At 39.5% G+C, this 18,666-nt stretch overlaps 1 long non-coding RNA gene across 2 annotated transcripts in view; it reads left to right on the forward strand.

Moving 5' to 3' along the window:
- The window catches only part of LOC122965813, a 35,625-nt gene extending 17,165 nt beyond the window's left edge, over positions 1–18,460 (forward strand). The window contains exons 1-4 of one of the 2 annotated variants that reach the window (XR_006398301.1): positions 2,100–2,139; positions 10,036–10,184; positions 15,389–17,085; positions 17,390–18,460. This is a non-coding gene — a long non-coding RNA (uncharacterized LOC122965813). Of the gene's footprint in view, positions 1–2,099; positions 2,140–10,035; positions 10,185–15,388; positions 17,086–17,389 lie in introns of those variants that run through there. The other variant, XR_006398303.1, reaches the window with a different exon arrangement.
- Positions 18,461–18,666: the final 206 nt, after the last annotated feature.

Here is an 18,666-nt window from a genome sequence, read left to right on the forward strand (position 1 = left end):
CGCTGCATCCTTCTCTGCCATCCTCCACCTCCTCCCTCTTTTCTTACTCCCCTGTTCTCGACCCGCATCCTCCTCCCTCGTCCTCCCTCCTCTGTGCCCTCTGAGCACTGTTCTGTTACAGCTCAGCTGGTGATGGCGTGCCAGGAGACTGCTCCTTTTGTGCCCCGCTGCTGGCTCGTGAGTGTGTGAGTGTGTGTGAATGTGTGTGTGTGTGTGTGAATGAAAGGGGGTTGGCGGGAGGTTGGGGTGGTCAGAAAGATTGACATGGGCATCCATCAACGGCAAGCGTGCGATGTGCCTCTCGCTGTCACAGAGATTTCAGTCGAGCTTGTCCGCATCAATTATCTGTGGTAGATAACTGGCACATAACTATACAAACACACACACCTACTACTACTTCCCTCCCTCGGCAAATACCACATACTGCTGCGGCTTCCCTAAAATTTTATTGATGCCAGCTCCCCCCCCCCCCCCCCCGCCCCCCGCCCTCCGCCCCTCTCTTCTCTCACCAGCACACACGCATATAAAAGCTCAACAACCTCAAACTCATCTCTCTTTCAGCACCAGTCATAATAAAGACACAAAAGAGGGCTGCGTGTTTTGAAGCCCAGTAGAGCATGACACTAAAGAGAAGAAGTAGCCTTGTTAAAAGCTCAAGCAACTCTGTCTTCTTCTGTGTCTCCCGCTAATGGATGGGTAAATTTAGAAATATAGTCAAAAGAGAAGAGAAGAGCAGAGGAGGAAATTGTTTCAGCCTGAGGAGTCTTCTTCTTTTGTGGTTACGGATTGTAAAGAGCTTTCCTTAATACGCTGGAAAGGAGTTTATAAAGAACAACCTGCTCAAAGTGTTTTAATCTAGAGCAAAAAATACACACTTTTCCTCGACACCGTGTCCTCTGTTGTCGTGTGAGAACAATACCTGCTGGTGAGTTGAATTTCAAGACCACATGGCAAAATGGCGACGAGATGGTTAGCCATAAAATATGACAGGATGAAAATGACAGAGGAAAGAAAGGACCTGTGGGGGATGATATCATCATAATGATATTCATCCTAATGCACCATCTGGAGTAATGGCTTTTGGATGGTCCTTTGACCAAGCCCGAAGCTACAGTGATTTAATGATTTATTGACAGTGGCATGCCTTATGGCTATATGACTAAATAAAAGCTTATAATCACACCATTCTGAAATCATTATTTCGTGCACATGTAATGTAGGTGGTTTGGCCAGAAAATGGGACAAGAAAACACCTAATCCTGATCCAGGATAATACATATCAGAGTCCTGGATGGCCATCTCCCATAATTCAGACATTTCAGTCTCTCAGTGTTGAAAATATCAACTCAACAGATGGCAAGGAATCTTCTTATACCGACTTTCAAGGTAGAAAGAACAATGTTAGGTGTAAAGTAACAAAAAACACAATGTACTCCAATCAAGGTGTTTCTCTCTGGTGGAAAGTTAGAGGAGAAGATCACTCCATATCTGTTAAATACTAAGCTAGCAGCTGGTTAGCTTAGCTTAGATAAAAGAATGTAAACAAAGGGAAACAAATAGCCTGGCTCTGTCTGAAGGTGACAAAATCCACTGACCAGCACTTATAAAGCCCACTTATAAACAAGTTATATCTTTTTCATGTAACTTCCTGAAGACTCCTGAAGTTACTGCTCCTGGCCAAGAAATAGCACACTAGCTACATAAACCTCTCCTAAAACTACAACTCAGTTTACCAGTCGGTTATATATAAGGAATGAGATATAACGTAAACCAAACCTTATAACAAGTTTGTTACCTTAAGACAGAGCCAGGCTATTTGTTTCCCTCTGTTTACAGTCTTTTCTCTAAGTTTAGCTAACCAGCTGCTAGCATTTAAAGGACCAGTGTGTAGGATTTAGTGGCATCTAGTGAGGTTGCAGATTGCAACCAACTGAATACGTTTCGCCCTCACTCTCCCTTTCAGGCATGTAGGAGAACCTACGGTGGCCGTAAAACTCACAAAAAAATGCAAAAGGCCCTCTCTAGAGCCAGTGTTTGGTTTGTCCATTCTGGGCTACTGTAGAAACATGGCAGTGCAACATGGAGGGCTCTGTGGAAGAAGACTCGCTCCCTATGTAGATATAAAGGGCTCATTCTAAGGTAACAAAAACACAACAATTCTTAGTTTCAGGTGATTATACACTATTGAAAACATACTTATGAATATTATATTCCATTTCTTCCAATAGATCCCCCTAAATCTTACACACTGGTCCTTTAATGGACAGATGTGAGAGTGATACTTATCTTCTCATCTAACGCTCCACCAGAAAGAAACAGTGTGATTGGAGTACATCATGTTTTTGTTACTCTACATTTGCCTGACATTGTTCTTTCCACCATAAAAGTTGCAAAATAGATTTCTCTCCATCTGGTGACATTTTCAACATTGTTCCAGTAACACATTTTTCAACTAAAATGTCCAAATTGGGAGATGGACTCTGATATGTGGTATGATGATCCTGGATCAGGAATAGAAGTTTTCTTGACACATTTTGTTACCTTTGGACAGAGCCAGGCAAACCTTCCCTCCCTGTCACAGCCATGCAAACAATGAAAGTGGCGTTAATCTTCTCAACTAAACAAACAAATTTTATAAGCGAATGGGTGCATTGCATAGTGCAATAGTCCTAGATCAGTTATAGAGAACTCCTTGAACTGCACACAGAGGCCCAAACTTTGGAGAAGTGTGCTTGAGAAGATAAAATAGATTACTGTTGAACACATCCCTCCTCCCTATGTAAATACCACACAGATACACTTGAACAAGGCATCTGTGCTAGGAACTGCTCCAGTGAAGGTGCTCGATGTCAACAGGATCTGTAGCAGCTCCCAGGTGTGTTCAGTTCTGCAACTGAATGACGATAAGCAGGACATTGCTTAAAGAGCAGCTGCGTTTTTCAAACCATAGTTTGTTTTTTTTTAAAGTGCAGTTTAGAACATTTCCACACTGTTTATATATCTAGATAACAAACATTCCCTTTACGCGCATGATCCAAAACTAAAATATGTCACATCTGTGAAAAAGGTAAATGTGGCATGTTTCATTGCATTCCCAATGAAATGTTCCAGCATGATTGTTATGGTTTCGGCGACAGCCTGCACGCACGTCTCCTGCCTGCCATAAGACACTCAGGCACAAAGACACACGCCACAGCCATGCAAACAGGATTTTTACACTCCCAGAGAAAATGAGATTATTTTTTGCCATTGAGATTATTCCAAGCAAGCGTTCATGTTGTGTCTCAGCCCTGCTCGAGCGCATATTGCACTTCTGTATATCCAAGAAAAAAAAAAAAAAGAAGATAATATAATAAGAACGGGAGTCAATTGCCTGGTTTCACCTACAGGGCTGAGCGGGCTCGGCCAGGGCTTGCTCATTATTCACGTCATTCATTCTCCCTAAGAACATGTTTTTGTGCGTCTCAATGCGAGGAGAAATGAATTGTCTGCCGGGCTGTAGTTTAAAATAAACAAGCGGCGCTTTCAATCCATTTCTAAGTCGGAGATGGTAAGCCCTGGCAATGGCCACTTTAGCCTGTGGTTGATAAGTGGTTATTGTGGGAAGGGGATGATACAGTGATGGCGAATGAGCGGCTGCAGACAGAATCCCATCTTCCTAGCCCCATCATAAACACAACAGTTCATCTTCTTAACGTCCCTCCCAGTGAATATGAACAAATTAAACCCAGACTGTGGTTCTTCATAACTTTGTTCACCATTTTTATTCTGTTTTATACACAGATTACAACTCAAACAGTTTAACTCTTTGCACTAAGATGCATTAAGCATTGCACCTGAAACTATTGGTAAACCATGTGGATCGTAACACATTTTGTCTTATTTTTAATTTGAATGTTAAATTATTGAAGTATCATCTGTCAGCTTTGTTTAATGTTAAAAATTCTTGCCTGCCGTTAATATTCAGTTGATTTTTTTGTTTTGTTGCTTTCTTTGTTTAGTTCGGAAGCAAAATATACATTTTTGAGATGCTTGATCTCAGTTTCTATGGGTCACACTGATTAAAAGATCAACACCTAACAGGTATGCCTAGTGTAGACAGCAGTGCAGACACTGTAGTAGTTAATTTCCCATACTACTCCTGTGTGGCTTCAAATTGCAGCAATTGGATTTTAATCTGTGTACCACTGATTAGTCATTTGGCTCCCCAGCCGCCGTGTAATTTGTTCCACAACAGAGAGCGGAACAGGCACGTGCGCACACACACTTAGACACACACACATACAGTACACACAGTCAACAGTTACACACAGGCAAGCATGCAAAGGCACACACACAGACGCTGAGAAAGTTGGATGCATGAGAAGGGGACTGGGAGGAAGACAAAAAAAAAAAAAAAGAGAGACAAGCTCAGAGAAAGAGCGAAGCAGAGAGGAGCAGGAGCAGAGAAAGAGCATACAATAGTCGGAGATTCAAGAGTATCTCAGCACCCTCTCATGGTGACTGAGGGCACATGATGCACTTAAAAGCTAGATTGATTGTCTGCATTGAGTGAGCGTACAGATGTCCAGAGGGGATGGACAAGGTCGTTCACTCGAGTCAATCCGTTTGGACTGTCACAGCAAAGTGGCTGGGACTCCTCCAGCCATAGGTCAAGAGTCTAGCAAGGAGCCACAATGGAGAAGAAGAGAGTCATTACACTTGACAGGCAAGGGCATGAGGGTGGGTTGTATGTTTGTGATTGAGTGTTAGTGAACTCAGCTCATGATCCTTTGCCTTTTCTTTGGGCCGGCTTTTAAACTTTAAAGGTGATTCACCTCAAACAGCTTAAATCTTGGCATGAAGTTATCCTTTAGCACAGTGACTGTCAATTATATTCCGGGATCACTCAGCGTGTGTTAGAGTGAGACCTACACACATGGTTCTTCAACATAAAAGAGTGCAAAGATGTCAGAAGTTCCAGCATCATGTAGTATTATCATATACTTTTAAAACTCGACATTTCATAAATTAATTAAATACTTTTTATTATTTCAGAATTATTTTTTTAGGACTTTTTGTATTTAATTTTTTTCCAATTAACTGATTGTTCAGAAAAGATAAAAACAATAAAAATGTCATTTTTAATGGCCTTCTTTCCATTATCCAAAAAACATGGCAGCTCACTAATGTCTTTTTCAGGCAATCTAATCTAATTAATCTTGAGTCTACTTTTTACCCCAAGACTGCTCAAAGGGGACGTATCATGCATATATATATATATTTTAGGGCTCTCCTGGTAAACATTTTAAAGACTTGTTGATCTTAAACTTTGGGCTTTTGACTTGCAGGGAGCATTTTTAAATACGATTTGGACCTTTGACCATGTTAAACATAAACATCCAATATCATAACAGTATAAAAATAACAAAATTACAAAAAGCATGATATGTCCCTTTTAAGATATCGAGATTACTCTGGATACCCTGGCCTGGTTACAATTTGACAAAAATGTTTTCGACCCCTCCAGATCACAAATTAAAAAACTACTATCAACTTACCAATTCAGAATTGCTGGTACATCGGTGCAATATCTAGTTATTGCAAGTTAAATTGGAACAAGTGCACACTAGAAATCTCGGTATGGGCAAAAACGAGATAAGTATTAAGAGTGAGATAAGAAATAATTAATAAGAGTCCATTAATAATGGTGTACTGTGTGATTTTGACCACTAGATGGCAACAGTAACCTACACACTGTCACTGCTGCCACTGTGCAGCTCAATAGGAGCAATGTTTCTGGGCAAAGTGCTCACTGTCTCACACTGCTTGGCAGCTCTTGAAGCAGTGGATGTTAGATGTTGATTCTCCCGCAGGGGCTGGAGATTAAGACATGCAGTCCTCTGGTGTCTAGACTGATATCCCAAAATTTGAATAATAATGAATTAATATCACATTTACTTGGGTCAAGTAATGCACTTGTGAATAATCATGAAGGCAAAGCACTCATTTAAAAACCCATTTGAATAATTACAGTTTTTCAACAGGTCAAATGGTAAAACTCAAAGTAATGCAACATAACCATGTAGCCTTGAGGGCTACTATAATCAAATTGTTTTTTAAACCTGCATTAACAGATTTTTTTGGCTACTTCCGGGCTGCAGAAACAAGTTGTAAACAGAGCATTGACATATTATCTCCTGTTATGCAGACATGGCAAATGTGTTAGCAAATAGTTGCCTATTTACACATCTGGCAGACAGGGAGCAACATTAATATTGATTTGGAGTCGAGCCTCTGGCCACTGGGTGAATGTAAGTCCAAAATTCACTTTCGTTTTAGCTCTATTTTAGTCCCCAACAACTGCTAAGGGAAATACCTGGCTCTTGCTCCATATTTATATTCAGTTGCTGTTTGGTGGTCTGTTATTTGGTGCTAGGCTATTAGCATACCGCAGGTTTTTAGAGCTTTTTCACTAAAAACAGCTGTCAGAAAGAGATCCACTCACTAGCCCTGCCACAGTAAGAACAAAGTAACTGATGATCACTGAGATGTGTGTACTGCTTAGCTGCACTACATCATCAATTGTCTTTGTCACAGAAACCAACTAATTACCTGACTTACACAGTGTTAGTAGCTACATAGCAGGAGAGGTTATCTACATTATTCTTTTAGTTCAAGGACTTCAAACAGGCTGAACAAAAAACTTCCCTGTAAATGACATGGACACCCTGTGGACCACTAACTAACATCAGCCTTCCAGGTTTCATCCCAGTTGGAACATTTAAAAAGCAGTTATGGTCTTTCACAGTTTGAACCTTTACCAAAAATGCATCATCCTGTCAGGTTTCATCAGAATGGGAACAGCGGTATCTAAGGTATCACATTTGACTTTACAATTTTGACCTTTAATTGTACAACCATCATTAGGTATGTGTGGAGCTAGCAAGGGTTTTAATGTGTCATAGTTTGGCAAAAAAAAAAAGCCTTTCAGAGATAGAAATTAAATTATAGTTAAATTATGATATTTTTAAATGGAACACAGTCCGTAGGATACAGCATTTTGGCCAAAATCAGACCTGCCTTGTCTAAAATATATTATAAGATTTGGAAAATAGATGGACAGATAGACAGACCCTTACTCTTCCCTTACTCTTCACACTGTACATTCGTTTATTGTTGCTTGATTAGTGTGATTCTCAAGGAACCTCTCCACAACCATGGCGACTCCCTTTCCTTCCTTTTCTCCTCAATCACATTGTATGTGTAATTTCCCCAGAGCCTCTATAGAGGGCCCCTCAAGATTACATGATGTCCCCAGGTCCTCAGCAAAGATGAGAGGCTGATATCACGCTGGTCCGCTCAGCTCTGACTCTTTGATTGGTGCAAACTTGACCCTCTCTCCCAGGTCTTAACCAATGGCTTGTGACTCCTGGATGCTGAGAATCTTTCTCCATTAACAATGAAACAGTGAATGATCATACAAATATATGTTGTACTCGGTAACATCTGTCTGATGAAGAGCAGTAGTGCTTGAAAATTATAAGTGGACATTGGAGCCCTGTAGTGTGCGAGCTGTTTATATGTTTATTTTGACATTTGGTTTGGATGTGCATGCATACTCCTAGCTTGTATGTACCTGGTAACATAACCTGCTTTGCTGAACCTAATGAGCACATTCTCATTGTAAGTGACCAATGGCATCAAAGCTGCCTGTGCTGCATGTATTTAATTGTGTCTCTCCATTTTTTTATTATCTCTTAAAATGGTTCATATCCTTCTAAAATAGTGTTGTATAATTCTGTATTTCCTGTTTAATGTTTCTGACGCAGTATGTAAAACACTTTGAATTGCCTTTGTGTTTGAAAGGTACTGTAAAAATAAGGCTGGAAGATACAAAAAGAGTAGACAGATTGGTCATGTCTAAATGTTTAGTCTGCGTTCGAAGCTTTGACTTCATCACTTCATTTAGTCATCCTCAGAGTCCATTGCTAAGGGTCATGCTTCTTTGGTAAGATATGTACCAAGAATTTTTGGTCACTTTTGCCACTTCTTGACTTTTTCCCCTGTTCAACATTTTGGGAAATACGCTTATTTGCTTTCTTTCTGAGAGTTAGATGAGAAGATTGATACCACACTCATGATAGTGGGATCAATCTTCTCATCTAACACTTGGAAAGAAAGCGAATAAGTGTATTTCCTAAAAATGCTGGACTCTTCCTTTGAGTTTGGGGAAGCATACTAGTCTCTTGTGTACCAGCATCATTTTCAGGGCTTGCTGTTGCTTTTTTACACAAGACTCAGCCCCCACTCGCTGGAAACTGCCCAGACCCTTTTTCTCAAATCAAAAAAAAAAGAAAAAGAAAAAGAAAGACACAAAGCAATCCTCAGGATATTCACACTCATTAAAATGGCAGTCCTCCAAGTTCTCCCACTGTCCCATTTGATGTATGCTTAACTCCTAAAAGAAGCATCAAAAGCAATGCCAGTACCAATTGTAATGGTTCATAATGGGTCCAAAGCCAAATCTATGACTCTATCAAACAGTGTTTTTCTCCATTATGTGTAACAAAGACTGACAATCAAGGCACTATAATTTTGACTTATTACACGCTGCATTTAGTTTGTAATGGGCTTTAGCACTAGAAATACTATACAATCCTTTATTCTATAAATTATGTATTTCATTACCGTACAACCCAATTTCTGATGTCAGTATATTGGACAGCTTTTTCTATTCCCTGAGTGCAGCCATTCACCCATTTCAACAAGACGTGATCCCTCTTCCTACACTCAAAACCACTCAAAAATTATTATTTCACTTTCATCCTTACATCATTTACTCTGACCTTGTGATATATCCTTTTGCCGTCAGTCAGATGTCTGATATCTTTTTTAGTCTCTCTTTTTTGTCTCACACACTGACTCACATACAGCTACATAATCAGACCTGGGAAATCCCGAACGCAGCCACTTCTCTGCTGTTGAGCACTTAGCAACTTTATAGTAAATGTAGTAGTTCTTTTTTTTATTTATTTTCAATATCTACAGCAGATTCACTTTAATCAACACACTCTTTATCTCGCTCTCTCTCTTATACAGCCACACATGCACACACACACAGCACACAAAGATGTTGAATCAGGATACAATCAGTCCCCACTGCCCATTACTTCAGAAGCTCAAAAGCTGCGTTAAAACACTCCAGGCTCCATGAGCCAATCACAAAGTTTGATTTCTCTCACAATGTCAGAAGATGTTAATTAGGCAGGCAGTCGAGGTGGATACCTAAAAATAGCGATGACACAGTAACACTTTTGCCAAATGTGCTGGGCCTACATCTGGGCTCCTTCAGGAATAGAGGCTTTGACGGATAAGAAGATCAAAATAGCACTTGTGGCTAAAATGTGAACCGCCTTAAACAGTGCAATCACACACTAACACATACACACACACATACACACACATTTCTATCAGTAATACGAGCAATTTTTGGTCCTTCAGCGGCAAGACAGAGCAGACTCATTTCTCTGGCACAAGAGTCATTTATGTCTGCCTGTAAGCTCTTTCTCATCATAACCACTTGTTATCTTCTCCAATCTAGTTTCTGTTCATGTTTCATCTGTTTCATTTCTGTTCAGCTCTTTGCTATATTTCCACTCTTTCAGCTCTATACCTCTCTGTAACCTCCTCTGAGGCCTGAACAGTTTGAGTGACAAGCCAGCTGATGTTGATTGCCAAAGTGCCAATTTATGTTTCTGTCAGGCAAATTGAAGACAGCGGGAGAGCCGTACATAGGCAAGAATCCTCTTTCTTTCTCTTATCATTATACTACTGTTATTCCTTACATGTGGATTTGTGATTATGGTAAAGCAAATCCATCAATCTTCCATGTTTCTGAACACCTTTCTCCTGACCTGTAGCCCTACCTTAAAACCCCCTGACTGTAATATCACTGGAGGGTTGCCATGGCACTCTTAAAAACCCCAATTAGGGCTTGAATTCATCTTCAGAGGCCTTGACAAGACTCTCCCTGCCCTCCTCCTCTTAACACAGATGTATCTCTACCTTCTGCCCTCCCCACCTTTGGCCCCTACATCACCGCCACACCTCCCGCCACAGGTTGCCAGGGAACGGTGACTCCTTGAAGTTGTGTGGGCGGATGGCTGGACAAGTGAAGGGGTGGATGGAGACAGTAGAGCGAGGTAGGGTGAGATTAAGAGCCTCTAGCTCCTATACGCTTTACTCTGCTTTGCTTTTTAATCTTCTTGCAGCCCCCATTGGCAGTCAGACACTGTGTGAGCCCAATTAGACTTGGACTTTCTCTCACACCACATAAGCTGATGACTTTGAACCCATTTTGTTATTATGTGCTGGTGCAGAATGTACAATTGTTCTTTATACATATTCATGCTGCATGGAGGAGTTCAGAATCTGAATAGTGAGTCAGTCATTTCATCGGGGGATTCTTTTTGTGTTTTGGCTAGACTGATGCATTTGAAATAAGTAGACCTGTCTTTTGAAGCAGGAGAGCCATGAACCACCAACAGCGACAGGGTGAAAGGCTCAGTTCCTACTGGTACTACTACCAAAATATAGGCTCTTATCATACTGTACTACCACATTACATGAATAAAGTCTTTAATCACATTATCATTGTGCCACAGGACATTATATACTAATATTTTGATAATATAATAATAATAATATAATTTGATCCATGTATCAATGGATCAAATGAAAATGTGGAGTGTGAAAAGGGTCATTCATGGTGACAAACCCACAGAAAATTATCAATCTACACTGCAGTTCTCCTCAACTCTATGGATTGTTTTTGGCGTCTTTCAGCTCATTGTTTTGGTTTTGCCCACACTGCAATTGTTTTGGGTCACTCTCACCAGTCTCATTAGCATAATTCCAGACACATTTGGCAGCTATTTTCAGCAAATAAAAATAAAACTCTGATAAACCTACTGCACAGTAACTACCCAGCATCAAAAACAGCAGACAGACAAAGATAGACTAGCTGGTGAACATGAAGGGAGAGTGAAATGTCAGTATTGTGTTCACTGCTTCTTCTTCTCCCAACCTCATCAATTCCACAGAAAGGCCAGTGGTCTGTCCATTATTTAAGTGATGCTTACCCATGATTAACCAATTAGTGTATCTCTGTAAATCAATAAACATATCAGTATGCTATCAAATCATGCTTAGTTGTAACTGCTCCCTGTGTGTTGCTATGGTGATCAAAGCAACATGTGCCTGAAGTGTTTATTATTAGGAAATTCAGTATTGCTATGAAATGACTTGCCTTTGTTATTTATTGGTCACATTATTGTTGATACTTAACATTCAAGGCACTTACTTCATGAAGCCAGAACAATTTGTTACATGATTGAGTATTGTTAACTTGAGTACTACTACAATAAAAGTGACCCTGTGTAAAAGTTTGTTGAACTTCATCAGTTAATACCTGTGTTATTTAATAGTTATAGATGCTGTATTAGTTCACTGATTAGTTGGGTAACTGTAATCACATTTTTCACCTTGATAATTCATACACATGCATTTTGTAAATGGATTTTCCTAGGTGAACTGAAAGTCTACGTCGCGTATATGTAATCCATGAGAAATCTTGAGTGCAATTATTGAAATCAAATAATTCTTTATGGAATAGTGAAGAATCAATGGTGAAAAAGAAAAGATGCAATACATATCTAATCAAAACTATTGAGAGACTTTCAGGGGAAGATAGATGGAAATAGTACAAAAACGCAATCTTTGGCCCAGTTATTTCTAAGATATACACTTATTTGCTTTCTTGCAGAGATTTGGATGAGAATATCTATACCACACGCATGTTTGCAGACTAAATATAAAGCTACAGCCAGGAGACGATTAGCTTAGCTGAGCATAAAGACTGGAAGCATGGGGAAACAGCTAGCCCGGCTCTCTCCAAAGTAAAAAAAATCAGCACTTCTAAAGCTCACCAATTAGCATATTATATCTTGTTTGTTTAAGATGTGATTTAACTAGAAGTGATGTACTGTAAAAATATCTTGACCAGGTACAGTGATATCCAGTCTCTGCTGGTTTCCTAGCTCCGGTTTGTACAGATTAAACAAACAAGATATAATGTGTTCACTAAGCTAGCTGTTCACCCCTGCTTCCAGTCTTTATGCTAAGCTAGGCTAATCGTCTGCTTGCTCTAAGTTCATATTTGCGTACAGACATGACAGTTGTATTGATCTTAAGCAAGAAAGCAAATAAACCCTTTTTTCCAAATTGGTGATAACACTGAATGTGTTAAAGGCAGCTAAAACGAAGCAGTAAACTACAGTTGCATACCTGCTAGTAGTTATCCGTTTACACATGTTCATTACCATTGCACAAGCACATACAGTGCAGTACAAATGTAGCTGTAAAGAGAGGCCACAGGAGCAAGGTTGGACACCCACACTGTCATTGGTACAGCTTGTGAGCTCTTTTTCTTTTTGCGGTATCAGTCCAATAGTTTTGGATCCCTGGCTCCCTAAGGTTTATTACAGCGTAATGCTTGTGGCTAACTGCTGAGAGGCTGGATGAGGAAAGGAGAAGTGTTAATTTACAGCTGTTGCAGAGACAGCACAATCACTGAGGCTGGGAGGGTACATGAGTTGCTTTCATTCCAGCTGGATGCGATGATGATGATGATGATGCTTGGTTGGTTAGTTAAGTTAATAATACAGCTCGGCACTGTAATTGATTTCTCAGTGCTTAATTAGTTTTTTCTCATTCACAAAAAAACGCTGTTTGAGGCAAAGCCAAGCTGCTGTGAGCACTGCTGTTTGGGTAATACATTGGTCAAGAGGATTTTAAATTTTAAATCTCATTGAAAATGCGTAGATGTTGTAAAACAAAACAAAAAATGTTTGTGCTACAATGTTCAGTTTAGTTTGTGTTTGCACAAACATAGATTTGATAGTCTTAAAGTTTCACTTTAGAGCATTTCTGACATGCCATATACGCATCAACTATTAAAGGTCTGATAGATGTTTGTGTTTTTACATAATTAATTAAATTCCTTACATTTGTTTTCACTCTGTGTGTATTAACAGACAGCATATTTTTTACTTAATTGTGATTATAACCCACCTAATATTTCCACATCTTCATAATAACAACACTTGTTTAGCGGTCGTCCCTCCAGGCTTCGGTTCTAACAATAAACTTATTTGTGTACAACATCAAAGGGGGATCTTTGGGGACTATCCCTCTTCGTTTTGCCTCATCCAATCTGTCGGAAGTCACTTCGAGGCTTGTTGTTGACCTTCACCAGATTGCTGCACAAGCCTTACTTGCACACACTACTGCATCAGTGTAGGAAAAAAAAACATTTTTAAGTGCTTTACTTTGATAAGAGACAACAAATAAGAATGGTTTGGTTTCTTTTTTCAAAAATGGTTCTTGTGACAGTGATTTCATACTTTATGTGCAGCATTGTATTTCTGCAGTAGGTACTGATATTACTCTCTCAACCTTGTATTCTGTAAGGTATATTGCACTATCAAATGTTTCAATTTTAAAACACTGCAAAAAACAAGATAGGCAGCACTTAAAGGACCAGTGTGTAGAATTTAGTGGCATCTAGAAGTTGCAGATTGCAACAAACTGATTACTCCTCCCCCCTCCAAACGTGTAGGAGAACCAACAGTGGCCACAAAACTTGCAAAAAACATGAAAGGCCCTCTCTAGAGCCAGTGTTTAGTTTGTCCGTTTTGGCCTATTGTAAAAACATGGCGGTTCTCTGTGGAAGAGGTAACGAAAACACAACGATTTTCATTTTCAGGTGATTATACACTATATAAAGAGACATATGAATATTATATTCCATTTCTGCCAAGTCTGTTCCACTAGATGCCACTAAATTCTATACACTGCATCTTGAAATGATTAAGAAATATTCTACACCAAGAATTTGCTATAAAGTATGTACATACATGTATTTCAGTCATGATATTTGCTCTTAAGAGAACAGTTCAACAATTTGGGAAATATGCGTATTTGCTTTCTAGCTGAGGGTTAGCTGAGAAGATCAATACCACTCTCATGTCTGCTGTACTGTAAATATGAGGCTAGAGCCAAGAGACAGTTAGCTTAGCATAAACACTTAACGCAGGGGGAAACAGCTAGCCTGGCGCTCACTAATTAACATTTATCTTGTTTGTTTAATCTGTACAAAAACCTAAGTGTAAAACTGACAACCATTTAACAGAGCACTAGCCATTTCCCCCTGCTTCCAGTCTGTATGCTAAGATAAGATAAACTAACTGTCTCTTGGCTATAGCTTCATATTTAACTGACAAATATAAGAGTAGTATCCATCTTCTCTTCTAACTCTAAGCAAAAAGCGAATAAGCACCTTTCTCAAAATGTCCAACTATTCCTTTAAGGACAACCAACATTTAACATTGATGATGAACTATTCTAACACCACAGAGGGGGTCGGTTACACAGAAAAAGACATCTTTTGCACAGCATCTGGTATATTGATTCCTTTTGCATGCATAAATCTGTTCAACACATGCAATCACTGCAATCAGCTCTGAACCACATGAACCACAGCTGCGAGTGTCTCATGTTGCTGGTGGTAAGCCAGGTCCTCTGAGCATAATGTTTGGTTTTGGTCTCTGGTTTGTTTGTTTCACTTTATGACTATGGGTGCATTGTGGTCTCTTAAGTGATACCCACATTACTGATGTATCACTGATCTGTGATACACAAAACATGCACACACATGCACATGAAAATGTGTGCAAAACACACACATACACACACAGGTGGCTGCTCTAATAAAGTGTCCATGTTGCACTGCATTTCACATCACTCAGTGTAAAACAAAGAACCATCTGCTACCACTAAATCCTTCAAAAAACAGCATCAGTCTTCAACACTTTCTCTGAACAACAGCAACTTTTCATCACCTCCTACTGTGCATGAGCTCTACCCTGAAACCATGGTGATGGTATTTATTACTGGGATGTGGTGTCAAATGTTAGACTGCCAATGGCATAACTGATGCTAATATTTCTGCCTCCAAAAGTGCTGCTATTTCCTTACTTTGACACCCTGTAACCCCCCTCCTCTTATGGTTTTCATCCATCCATTAACCAATCTATTCATCTACATTGCACATCATGTTATGACTGCTCTTTCTGCCTCCCATCCCCCATGGTACTCTTTGATACCCTGTTCCACCCACAATCCACCAGTCTAAGGTGGAACCATTGGTCCACCTTTCTGAACACATCACACAAACAAAAACTAGACACTGACAATGTCGTCTACGTATGATAATTATTGCACTTGCTTTTGTCAGTGGAAGCTTGACTAATTTAACTCAGCTCTTGTGTTATTTTTCCTTTGACAGATAACTCGCCATGAAGACATTCTCCCGGGCGGCTGCATCTCCCAATTTGCTTGACCAGGCATCATTTGAATAATTGTTGAAAAGCTTGCATGGGTTCCATATTAATGCCTTGATTTCCTGTGGGGTGCCATGGCTAGATGAAACATTACAGGACCAGTGTCAGACTCCAGATGTGATTGGTAGACCAAAGTGGGCAGTGTGGCACAACATGGGCGGGAAAAGCTGCGATGATACATCAAAGGGTCAGCCACTGGAAATAGCCATGGCAACCAGTCCGACTCACCATGACATCGCCACAGAGGGCAAACACGCCGTGTGAGGTCTTTTAGGATGTCATAAAACACTGACTCAGATACGAAATAGACCGTCTGGGAAAGACAAAAGCTCCCTCACACACACACACACACACACACACACACACACACCCTGACAAACAAAGATTTTGTACTCCATATTCAACATTTCTCTCTAGAACATCTTGCTGATAGAATATTGACTGTCTACCACAGTGCACTGTACGCTCTCGTGCACTTTACTGTTGTTTATATACAGAACTTTATAACCTAGTTTCTAGTTACTATGGTTACCTCATGCTCAGCGGATGGATGTCTCTTTATCAGAGAGAGAGAGTGCGAGAAAGAGAGAGATGTGCGCTATGAATGTATTCACCAAAGCTCAATTAAATCTTGTGATTTAGTTGAAATGGAATAAGATTTTAATTTGTTGTTGTCCAGTTAAAAGAAAAGCAAAAACACACATACACACTGACGAAACACAGAGTTATAAAATGATGCAAAAGCAGAGATACAGCAGTAGCAACAGAGCTGAATATCCAGCCTGAAGGGGATAATGGTATTGTTATTTTTTATAGCTCTATAGAAGCACTGTGTGTATAACATGTCGAACAGTCATAATAAGCCTTGGAGCAGCAATGATGGAAGTAGATCACTCAGAACAAAGAATGGTTATAGTTAAAGCACTGATTGAATGAATGGAATCTAATAATACAGGTGGGAGCCTTGAGATAATTGAGCAATAAGCTGTCCTTGTTTTATTTAGCTGAGGAAATGTTTTTAATGTTAGGGAAAACATTTTAACAGCTGTCTACGAATCACTCTGAGTCGGTCTTTGCTTTCAACATCACATCCTTGCACTAGTTTCTCCCTCAAAACTTTCTCAGATCATCAGCTATGCAAGTTAAATAATGAGCACCAGCCAGTCCTGACTGTCAGATCTGTATACGCAGTCAGTTAGATGTACAGCAACCTTCATCACCTAGGGCTCTTCACACCTCCTCATTACTCAGTCCAACTCTTCCCATCAGGACGCCGTTATAAAACCTTCTCGCCAGAACAAACATATTCAAAAAGTAATTCATTGTAACTGCCATTAAAATGATAAACAAGCAGTGAGAGACTAATTAGTCTCACATATTTGTACTTTGGCATTTCCTGTACAGCCATACTAGTAGTTATAGTTCTTAACTATGAATGTAATATAATCTATTTCTGGAGTGGCCCTAGGGATGGCAATGCTGGTCTGTCAGTTGGTTGGTCCACCACTTTGGTCAAGACTGAAACATCTCAACAACTACTGGATGGATTGCTGTGAAACTTAGTACAGACATTTACAGTACCCCAAAAGGATGAATCCTACTGACTTTGGTCCCATGACTTTTCATCAAGCACCACCAAGAGGTAAAATACTTTGGTTTATAACCAAATACCTACAAAGCTAATGACTTTCCCACCAACCTCTTCTGTATTTAGTCTTGCAAATGTTAGAGGCAAAAGTAAGATGGTGAAAATGGTAAACATCATCACAGGGCAATTTCTATTGCCAATTTCCATTTGGTTGTGATGGGTAATAAAGTTTTTCTGATTCAGATTGTTGTTGATATGAGAGCCATAATCCACTATGAGGCAAGACCAGGTTTATAAACTACATTTTTAATAGTGCCTCCAACAAGATATTCTCTTTTTTTCTTGCTTTACTCCACAGGGAAGTTGAAGGTTAAGGTCAACTACAGAACTCTACCCTGAAGCAACTGCACTTGTTCAGATCCAGCATCTTGCTTAAGGACACTTCAGCAGTGTGGACCGGAAGCTCGGCGACCCAGGACCTTGAATTTGGGACCCCACTTTAGAACTCTGCTATATTTAATGTGCTTGCATAAAAGCGTGTGCATGGGAGCAAATCATTAGACCACTAGCCTAATGATGCTGCTTATAAACCAGGGCAAAATGAGGTGAAGTGCCCACTTACAGATGTAGAGGCTGATGACAAATGGCTGTGACCTTGACTACATGGTAATGGTGGAGTCATCGTCGCCAATAGTGAAGCAACAACAGTCATCACATCAATTAAGCCTGAGATCATGCACAGTAAGACCTTATACAGGTGCATTATGAATAAAAAAATGGCAAAGTTGATTCAGGTTACAGCAGATCTGCTGCTGTGCTTTCAATTTGTCTTAACACTGAGCTCCTGAATCTCCCTTATTTAAATATTCCAAATGTATTTCCATGGAAACAGGACCAGAAAAAACAACAGTAAATTACATAAAGTGATTACATGCTTCAGCATCGTATATAATTTAATATATCCCACCAAGTACTTACCACAGATTCTGTTCTTGGTAGAATTTAGCACATTAATCACAGAAAATTATAAAACGCTCAAAACACTGTTTCTCCTAAAGAAAACCTCTATCTGAGATACAGTACATATAGTTTTCAGAATGTTATATATTGCAATCATCTTGTGTGTCTCATATCCTGACAGCATGTGTGACTAAAACTGGAATTAAGAGAGGGGATTCTATATTTCTTTTGGCTTCCAGTTTAATTCAAAATGGATTTAAAAGGACATTTAGTTATTATCAAAGTATTAGCCAGCTTTCCACTAGCTTACAGGACATTGCAGAGCTTTTATTGGGTTTGATCTACTCGCAAAACGGATTTTAAAGTGATAACTTGAAAGTAATTTTTAAATACTTAGATTGGACTTGTTTTTTTAATCTGTCATTATGCTGTTGCACTATGTAAAGCTTGATTTTAAATATGTTTTTCAAATTCTACCAGCATTGATAAAGTTTCAGTTGAACTATAAAGAAAAAGAAATATGCTTGTTTGCTTTCTTGCTAGTTAGCTTAGACGATCAATAAAACTCTCATGTGTGTACATTAAACATGAAGCTACACCCAGCAGTCAGTTTAGCTTAGCATAAACACTTCTAAAGCTGATTAATTAACACTTTATATTTTGTTTGTTTATTCC

Source organism: Thunnus albacares, chromosome 16, assembly GCF_914725855.1.
Source record: "Thunnus albacares chromosome 16, fThuAlb1.1, whole genome shotgun sequence".
Lineage (NCBI taxonomy): Eukaryota > Metazoa > Chordata > Actinopteri > Scombriformes > Scombridae > Thunnus > Thunnus albacares.